The sequence below is a fragment of the Amborella trichopoda genome, chromosome 1 (genome assembly GCF_054954075.1).
Source record: "Amborella trichopoda isolate Santa Cruz 75 chromosome 1, AtrichopodaSantaCruz75HAP2 v2.0, whole genome shotgun sequence".
In the NCBI taxonomy this organism is placed as follows: domain Eukaryota; kingdom Viridiplantae; phylum Streptophyta; class Magnoliopsida; order Amborellales; family Amborellaceae; genus Amborella; species Amborella trichopoda.
In genome coordinates, this window is record NC_142336.1 from 41,530,263 (window position 1) to 41,540,490 (window position 10,228).

The 10,228-nt window shown below is 39.8% G+C and overlaps 1 long non-coding RNA gene across 1 annotated transcript; it reads left to right on the plus strand.

The window, feature by feature from the left end:
- The first annotated feature begins 473 nt into the window (after nt 1-473).
- Nucleotides 474-1,464, plus strand: LOC148783835 (uncharacterized). The gene is made up of 2 exons (XR_016044548.1): nt 474-650; nt 1,328-1,464. It is a non-coding gene; the product is annotated as an uncharacterized LOC148783835 (long non-coding RNA).
- The last annotated feature ends 8,764 nt before the right edge of the window (nt 1,465-10,228 follow it).

Genomic DNA, 10,228 nt, shown 5'->3' on the forward strand with positions numbered 1-10,228 from the left:
ACCACCGTAGTCCATAGTCCCATCCTATGATCCACACTTAGCAAATCCCATAGTTTTAGTTGGTATCTATTCCACACCTAGCAAATCCCCAGCTTTTAGTAATTATCTAAAGAAAAATAAACTATCGTACCACTTGAGAGAGAGAGAGAGAGAGAGAAAATATTTAGGGTGGGACGTGTAGGTGAGAAGAGAGACCACTTGAGAGAGAGAGAGAGAAAATATTTAGGGTGGGACGTGTAGGTGAGAAGAGAGACCACTTGAGAGAGAGAGAGAGAGAAAATATTTAGGGTGGAACGTGTAGGTGAGAAGAAAGAGAAGTGGGACGTAGGAGGTTAGGAAATCTAGGGAGAGAAAGAGGCCAGAAAAAAAGAGAGAGAGAGAGAGAGCCCGGAGAAAATGAGATCGTGAGACCTAAGAAACCCTAATCTTCAGCCATCTTTAAGTAAGAAAACTCATTCAACCAAGCTAACGCATAGTCAACACTTGGAGAAAGAGAGACCAAGAGGAAACCCGTTCTTTAAGTAAGAAAACCCATTCAACCAAGCTAACGCCTAGTCAACACTTGGAGAAAGAGAGACCAAGAGGACACTCGTTCTGATACGGGCGAGCTCTCAAAGGCTCAGGAGTCCCTGGTCATCTGGCACGATTTGGTATCGTTTCATATTCTTTTATTATTTTTTTCTGCTTTATTTCATTTTAATTACATTAGATTAGGTTTTATTACTTTTATTTCATGTTTTATATTTGGATCAATGCTGGTGTTGCCACTGATCTGATACCAAATCCGCTCGTTTCTAGGCGGATCTGGCCTCATATCAGAATTTGATTTTCTCTACATTCTCCATTACATTTAAAAAAAAAAAAAAATCAGTTTGTGGTGTTCAGATCTTATGGGTCTTCATCTGAAGATCTCTCTGATTTTGCATTGTAAACAGTTTGGCATCCACCGTAGGGCATTTCGAGCTAGATCCATGCACGAAAAAAAAAAAAAAACCTATCTCCTTTTGAGGGCCATCTTTTGATTAAAGATTAAAAAAAATAAAAAAATTTGCTTTATTATTCTTGTTGGCATCGTTTGACTGTTTGACAAAAAAAAACAAAAAGATCACCTGGTTGCCTTCTAAAAATAGCTAGTTCATTATTTTGGTTTATCTTACGCTTCTAAGGTTAACCTTTTGGTTTATCTTATTCCTGTATCGTAGTTTGTTTTGGTTTATCTTATGCTACTAAAAGATTAGGAAGGAAGGCTTTTCTCAAAGGTTTTACTGTTTTGCATTTAGATGGTCAACGCAGGAGATGGGCTTATCTTGGTTGTTTTTTTTTTTAGGTTATCAAAATAGCGTGGTCGTCTTTATTATTGTGATTATTATCGTATCACATGGCTCTATACAATATTGTTGTTTAGTTCACTTGTTCTCTTGCAGCCCTAATCGATTTTGTTCATAAGGTATTTGATTCAATTCATGCATTTTTCTTCTCTTCTTTCTGCAAGAACTTTTGTCTCAACTGAGGATTTGATTTTTTTTTTTTTTTTTTGTTCTCTTGCGGACTCTGTACCATATGCATGCACTTACAGTAACTCTTCAACCTTGAACAATATCATTACTTTTCTCCTTAAAAAGCCAATACAGTGGGTGTTAACGTGAGATTTTTTAGGGTCCTGTAAAAGCATTGAAGTAAGAAATAGTCGGCTGTGAGTTGTAGAGAAAGACACCATCTTAGTAAAAAAAAAATCTCTTTTAATAGCTTTGCTGGCATTCAAATTTCCTGTCTTTTGCTGATAATTATCTAGTTAAAAGAAAAAGAAAAAAAAAATCATCACTTTTTTAGGCATCTTCGTTTCAAAAAACAGAGAGGCCTCTTTGCTTCAAAATAAAAAAAGAAAAAATATATAAAAAAGCATTTTTGTAAGCCTCTTTGTTTAAAAACAAAAATACTTTTTAGGCCTCTTTGTTAAAAAAAAAGAAAAAGAAAAAAAGAAAAAAGATTATTATTGTGAAAAAGAAATGGGTGTTCGAGGCCATCTTTCTTATCCACTAAAAAAGAAAACAAATATCATTAGCCATTTTTATTTTTAAAAAAATCACTTTCCTAAGAAATTTATTTTTAAAAAAATCACTTTCCTAAGAAAAAAAACATCAGCAAATTTTTTAGGCATCCTGGTTAAAAAAAATAATAATAATTTAAAGTCACTCTTGATTTCAAAAAATAAAACAAAAAATTAAGGCCTTTCTCATTTCTAAAAAGAAAAAAAAAAAATTTGCTTTGCAAAAAAAAAATAATTTATGGCTCTTCTCATTTCTAAAAAAAGAAAATTTGCTTTGCAAGAAAAATAAAATAAAATCTTAAAACTTATTTGGTTTCAAAAAAAAAAAAAGAATCACTTTTGCTATAAAAGGTTTTTTTTAAAGCCCCTTCATTTTCTAAAAAAAAAAAAGAAAGGAATATTCACTTAACAAAAAAAAAAAAAAAATCACCTTTACCCTCTTTCCAAAAGCACAAAGAAAAAAAAAATTGTCAAAAAAAAAATCTCTTTCATTTCTTTACTTGTGATTCAATATTTGATGCTTCTCTCTATTAATCAAAAAAAAAATCCAGAGTCACTTGCACTCTCTCTCTAATTATGCTCTAATCGAGTCACCCTCATCTCGTGGCGCGCTAAACTAGGCACAGGTTCTGCCTGGTACCACTTTCATTTACTATATACTTTCTTAGGAGTTGCTTACCCCCACATCTGAGCTGTGCATTTGGTAAGTCAAAAACCCGATTCGAAGCACACCTCACTTGACACGCTTTGTACCAGTTGCTCACATTTTTCTTGCATTGTGTTCCTGCTTGCTTGCTACTTTATTTTTTCGGGTGTGCTTCCTTACACAGTCTTGCACACACCGAACCGAGAATGCCAGGGAAACCAACAAATATTTTCGAAAACCCCCAAATCCGCAATAATTGTGTGAGAGGAACCTAGCATTGAGAGCTGAGGCGGTTGGGATTCGCATAACTTTAACTGTGAGTGCCCTTCCGTAATCCTTTGCCTCAAAGCAACTCCACATATAGTAGGACCTAGTAAAAATCATATAACAGGAAGCCAAGACCTATGTGGGGACCTACTTAGCCTAGCCACATTCCAATAGTTAGGAACCCACTCAGATTGAGCCTACCCATAATTTAGGGCAAACGTTTTCGAGTGTTGTGTTTGCTTATCTCAGTTGTTTAATCTTAGCACTCAGTCCGGAGCCCCTTCTGGTCCGAGCTTAAACCCTCTGGGTCTAAGTCCAGGCTTGTACCCAGCCTAACCCAGGTCTGAACCAGGTTCACACTCAAGTCCGAACCTAGGCCCCCTTTTTGTCCGAGCCAGGGCCTCGTGCCTAAACCAATTTTGATCCAGTTCGGGTCCACACCCGGTCTGGTCTTCAAAACCATCTTGGTCCAAGCCCAATCTTGTACCTAGCCTATCCCAGGTCCGAACCAGGTTCACACCCAGGTCCGAACCTAGGCTTCCTTTTGGTCTAAGCCAAGAGCTCATGCCTAGCTCAACCTTGATCCAGTTCAACTCCACACCGCGTCTGATCTTCAAAACCCTCTTGGTCCAAGCCCAGGCTTGCACCTAGCTCAGTCCAGGTCCTAACCAAGCTCATGCCCAGGTCCAAACCCAGACCCACTCTTGGTTCGAGCTGAGACTCGTACCCATCTACTCTAAATCTCAGTTTAGGTTCTAGCATATGTTTAAGCTTAGAGTTACCTCTAGAGCTAGACTCGGCTTACCTTAGTTTAAGAGTCTAAACCAAAACCCATTGAGTCTAGCAAGAATCATCCGGTCTAGTCCTAGACAAGGTCTTAGTTAGGGTTTTGCCCCTAGAGTCCGACTAGATTCTATCCTAAGCCGTCGAGTCTGGATCTCACCCTAGGTCTAGATTCTAGAACCGAGTCAAAAGTAGTCACCATGTCGGTCGCCTAGGGCGACTATGATGATTGCTCCACTGTCGACTCCAAATCCAACCTTCCCAAACCTAGGGACCAATGTGCCGCAATCCCTTGGGATTACGGCTAGAACCCGGGTTTGTCCATTTTCAGGCGTCCGAGTCTTCAAGTAGAGGCAAAGTCTCAAGGATCGGCTCCCAAGCCTGAGATCTGCATAACCCAAAAAGCTAGTTCTGCCCAAAAAACTTTGAATAACCAAGGGGTTCGAGCCGGGGTCATCCTGCAAGGGCTCTTTGACACCCAAAGTAGAAGTTGAGTGAGGGAAGAAGTTCATGTTGTATCAAACTCTCATTCCTATAACTCGAACCAAAATAACCTTGAGGCACGATGACCTCGAAACCAAGACCCACTTAGGTCTAAGAATCTGACCCGGCCTCAAGCCACTATAGTACAACCCATGATAACCTGAATGTCATGCGAAACAGACGTAGCGATTTAAATCGACCCTTAAGTGATGTAGGTATCCAAGCTGCCCTTCAAAGTTTAATTGACCAAGGTTACACTGTTCATGCCCCACCACATAGGTTGATTCCAAATCAGTTTAGTGGTATAGGGCAACCCCTAGGACAACCGAGTCAACCGGTTCTTCAATCTGTTCCTGTAATTCATCCGGTCCAACAAACCGTGCAATTTTCGCAGCCGGTGGTGAAACCTATGGGACATTACATCCCTCAGGCACATGTATATCAAACCGTCCCCGTGATAGTGGCTCATTAGCCTCAAGTCCATACGGGCCAATACATACCCCAAGCTTTGACTCATCAGTCTACATGTGGGAACCTGCCAACCGATGGGCCTACCGTCATACCGAATGCCCAATATGAAGGCACCATAAAAGCAATGCAAGATATTCTTGTAAGAATGGGCATTCAAGAAGTTTTACCCTCGAAGGCCTAACCCCGGATTCGTTATCCCATAATTCTGAAAAAAGTTTAACTGGAAGAGCGATCCAGATACTCATGTTAACGCATACCTGCTCTCCGTTCGACCATTGCGAGATAGGCCAAATCAACTAAAGGCCATATTTTTGCAAACGTTGTCCAGTGAGGCTCTGAACTGGCATCAAAGAGTGATGAGTACACAACTGCACATCACTTCAGATGAAATGTTCAACCTATTCATGTCCCACTACCGTGGATCAACACCAAGGCCTTTATCCCTGGGAGAACTCAGTGCAACAAAGCAAAACTCGAGAGAATCCTTCAAGAACTTCATCAATCGATTCAGCAAGGCCCGAGAATAAACCGATAATCACTCTCCAAAATAAATAAAAAAACAATAACGACAACAAGGGGAATACTTCCAATCAAGTTAATGAAATTATCATTAACGGGCTGGCTCGAGGTTCAGCTGCTGAACGCAACAATCATAACCACAACCGAAGGCGAGAAGATAATTTCACTCATCTCAAAGACCCGTTAGAAAAAGTACTGGAATTACTCTTGTCTATAAAAATGGTTTATCTCCCACCACCATCCAAGCCACCATTCCAAGTCATAGATAAGAGCAAATGGTGCAAATGGCACCAGTATCATGACACTCAAAATTGCTATCACTTGAAACAGGTCATTCAAGGGTTGATCGATAGGGGGACATCACTTTCCCACCGAAAAATCAGCCTGTTGAAGAGCTTAATCAAAAGATGGGTATCCTTGCAAATCGTCTCCCTGAAAATACGGTCATAGCGAATGGAAAGATGGGAGCTTAAGATAATCCGAAAGGGAACATTGTCATTCACATGATCGAGAGTACGGACGAAAAAGATGACCCGACTCAATTCATATTTGCTTGTGGTCACTACCTCCAAGAGCCCGAAGAAGATCTATTGAATCTTCTAAAAAGAAAACCTTCATCAGACTTCCTCGTCAACCCACCTATATGGGATGAGGAGCTTAGCATAGAAGATTTACTTGAGTCACCTTCTGAGATGAACCCAATTATAGATAGTGAAGAAGCAAAGAGCCTAGATGTGACTATTCCCAAAGATTTGACACGTTCACTCGAGTCGACAGAGCTTGAACCTTTAGAAATTATAAGGGGGTCACCAGGGCCACCTTCACAAGACTTCCTAGATGATCCACCCGTCTGGGAAGAAAAATTAAAAGATGAGGACCAAATTGGGTCACCTCCTCAAGAGGAGAGAATTCCAGAGCTTAAATGGGGCAGGAGCACAACTCCAATAATCGAGGCACCCCCATATCAAGAAAGTTCATCTCATGACAAACAAGTGCTCAATGGAACAGAAGACCTGCAGGGGCAACCCCATCAAACTACTCAATAGGGGCAATCTCCTCTCATGAAGAGGACACAACAGGGGCAATTAATGAAATTCAACCCTCATTTGTTCACTCCCAACATGCCATAAGGTCATCTAATACCAACTTAATCACTCTTCTAGTGCGAGAGTCTCACCTAAGCTTGAGCACTGAGAAGGAGCCCACTACGGAGTTAACCTCTGAAAAGCAACACAAAATTTGCAATGAAAAAGATAATCGAAAAGGAGTTGGGTGATCATCACCCCTTGCAAATAACCAAATGAGGCATTCATGCCTCACACTTCAAAAGACATTAATGCGTAATGTGTAACATAAAGTACTTCATTAATGGGAAAACCCTGATGAGCTTATCTGTCCATGCAAAAGATTGAGGGATTAAGAAATTAAGAGTGATTTTTTATCCCAAAATCAAGGTTCAAGTAGAGCAGTTTAAAGGAAAAGTTCAACGAAAATTCAGCAACCATTGTCAAAGAGATATTGGATGCCAACCTGGGTCAAGGGAAATCAAAGGAAAGCCGATATTAGAACCTCCCTGCCACTTGGAGGAGTAAAAGATGATCGAAATTCCTACATGATCTCAGGGTGAATTGCTGCAATAAAACAAAAAGGCACCTTGCCTCTTCTTCTTCCTCCTCCTCTTCTTTTGTCATCATTTTTCTTCTTAAAAAAAAATACAAAAATCCGTTGGGCTGAAAATCCGAAAGGAACCCCAAGCATTGGAAAAAAGGCAATCAGGCTAAACACCCAAAAGGGACCCCGGGGCGATGAATAAATAAATAAATCTACTGGGTTTAAAATCCGAATAGAATCCCAAGTGTTGGAAAAAAAGCTACTAGACTGAACAGTCGAAGGGACCTTGGAGCGATGAAAAATAAGAACTTCTCTCCTTTCCTTCTATTCTCCAATGTCTTTTCTCTCTAAACATCTTCATTTCTTTCTTCTTGAGTCAACGTGGTGTCAAAAGAAAAATCAATGAGCATTAGCCTGATGGAACATTGTTAAGGTCTTCGATCATTTAGAGCTCGAAAGGTGGAAGATCAAGGAACGAAATCAGAAATACAAAGAGATAATGAACACCTAGGAGCAGTATCATGTATTCTTCAAAACTTTGTTTTGCTCGATTGAAATACAATACCCGAGGTTGGAAGATAAATAAATATTCCTTGTCCTAAAAATTCAAGCAAGGACCTCATACACACACATAGGGTCCACCAAAGGGGTCACAAGTGGTTAAAAACTTTCATTTTAAAACTTTTAATTTCATAAATAATTTTAAAAAAAAACCATCAAAAAAATGTTTTTATGAGCGACACGGGTGTTGTCTCCCACACACCAAAAAAAAAAAATGTTTTCTATGGGCGACACTGGTGGTGTTGCCCACCCAAAAAAAATAATAAAAAATAAAAAATCCCCAAGACATGGGCAATAAGCAAAAAAAAAAAAAACATTTTCCTTTGGGCAACATCACCCATGTCGCCCAGCCAAAAAATAAAAGAAAATAAAATAAAAAGCTCCTCGGTGGCACGAGCCTAAAATGCCGCCCAAAATCCAATTGAGAAAACGTCATACTCGTGAAATGTAAAAGAGCCGAGACAGAAAAACGTCAAACTCGTGCAACGTAAAAGATTCGAGACATGAAAAACATCAAACTCGTGCGATGTAAAAGAGTCGAGACAAGAAAACGTCTAGCCCCGTATGACGTAAAAGGTCAGGTGTATTCAGAAAACGTCTAATCCCATATGACGTAAAAGGTCAGGTGTATTCAGAAAATGTCTAGCTCCGTATGACATAAAAGGTCGGGTGTATTCAAAAAACGTCTAGCCCCGTATGACGTTAGAGGTCGGGTGTATTCAGAGAATGTCTAGCCCCGTATGACGTAAAAGGTCGGGTGTATTCGTCTAGCTCGTATGACATAAAAGGTCGGGTGTATTCATCTCAGCCTCGTATGACGTAAAAGGTCGGGTGTGTTGTCCATCGCTGTATGACGTTAAACTGCTTGAAGGGCTCTATGGTTGCAGAAGTTAAAACTGCTACCTAAATTTATTTTTTCAAAATATCTTTCTCTTTTCAAAATTTTCATTATACGTCTTGTGTTTTCAAAGACTTTAATTCCTTTGTTAAAACCGTGACCTGTCCAAGTTTTGGGTTCTATTTCAAATCTCTCCCTATTTTCAAAATTTCTAAAATGTCTTTTAAAACGAAGGGGCTTGGACACCCGTTTATGATGATCACCGCATTACCGCCTCATCTCTCTCTTTAGAATTGACTTGGCCTAACCTTTTCCTAAACATGTGAAACCTATAGAAGACCTTAGGAAACCTTAAGGAAATCAAAGAAAATGTCAGGTTTAAGAAATTTAAAATTATGAAAAACCCCTAAAGTTAAGTGGCATGGCTAAAAAATCCAACTTGAGTTTCAAACTTGTGTAACTCACCGACATCTCGCGTCAAAAACCCTCGGAGGAAAATGCCTTAGGTGGGTGAGCGGGGAGCGCAATGTCTTAGAGGGATAGTTGGTGTACCATTTGACCACGAAGTCAGGATGAAATTTAAAATGTCTGCATTATCTTTGTCGTTCACTTGCCCCTCGATAGACAGTGAACGCCAAAGAGTGTCTACTTCTTTGCCACTCACCTAACCATCGAAGGACAGGGAGTGCCAAAGAGGGGCAACTGTAGACACCCCATTTTTTAAAACTGAAGAATTCTGTGATTTTCCCAACCTTTGAAAACCCATAGGATCACACTATTTCAATAGCGTAAACCATAAACCACCATAGTCCGTGGTCCTATCCTGTGGTCCACACTTAACAAATGCCATAGTTTTAGTAGGTATCCATTCCACACCTAACAAATCCTCAGCTTTTAGTAATTATCTATTCTACACCTAGCAAATCTCATAGTTTCCATTCTACATCCCCATTAGGCCTATAAGAAAAATAAACTATCGTACCACTTGAGAGAGAGAAAAAATCTTTAGGGTGGGACGTCTAGGTGAGAAGAGAGAAGTGGGATGCAAGAGGCTAGGAAATCTAGAGAGAGAAAGAGCCCAAAAAGAGAGAGAGAGAGAGAGAGAGAGAGAGAGCCCAGAGAATATGAGATCGTGAGACCTAGGAAACCCTAGTCTTCAGCCATCTTTAAGTAAGAAAACCCATTCAATCAGGCTAAGGCTTGCTCAACAGTTGGAGAAAGAGAGACAAAGAGGACACCGGTTCTGATACAGGCGAGCCCTGGATGGCTCGGGAGTCCTGGGCCATCTAGCCAAGTTTGTTATCGTTTCTTACTCTTTTATTATTTCTTTTCTGCTTTATTTCATTTTAATTATATTAGATTAGTTTTTATTGCTTTTATTTTGTTTTTCGTAATCGGATCAATGCTGGCGCTGCCACTGATCTGAGAACAGATCAGCTCATTTCTGGGCGGATCTGGCCTCATATCAAAATTTGATTTTCCCCACATTATCTATAACATTTAAAAAAAAAAAAAAAAAAATCAGTTTGTGGTGTTTAGATCTGAGGGGTCTTCATCTGAAGATCTCTCTGATTTTGCATTGTAAACAATTCAATATCAAATAAAACCCCATCGATTTTGGCCTTAATATCAAAATTGTTATCTTTCTTCCATGCAATCAGTTTATGTTTGATATTCAACAATTTGTTATGCAATTGGAAGTTCAAAGTACCCTCCACAACAGGATTTTCCTAGGCCCCTCTAATCTGCTCAATAACATCTTTCTCCTCCAACCAACTGACATCTAATATGACGGGTTTCGGCCTACCTTTTAACAAACCAGTATTCAATAAGATAGGGAGATGATCAAAAGACAGTCTAAGCAGAGGGAAATTCTTCCAACCAATCCATCGATATCAAAAACCTATCTAACTTGGGCATAGATAGACTGGGTATACTCAACATTTGGACCCGGAGGGTCGGGTCCGGATCCAAAACTTGGACCCGAACACTATTCGAGTCC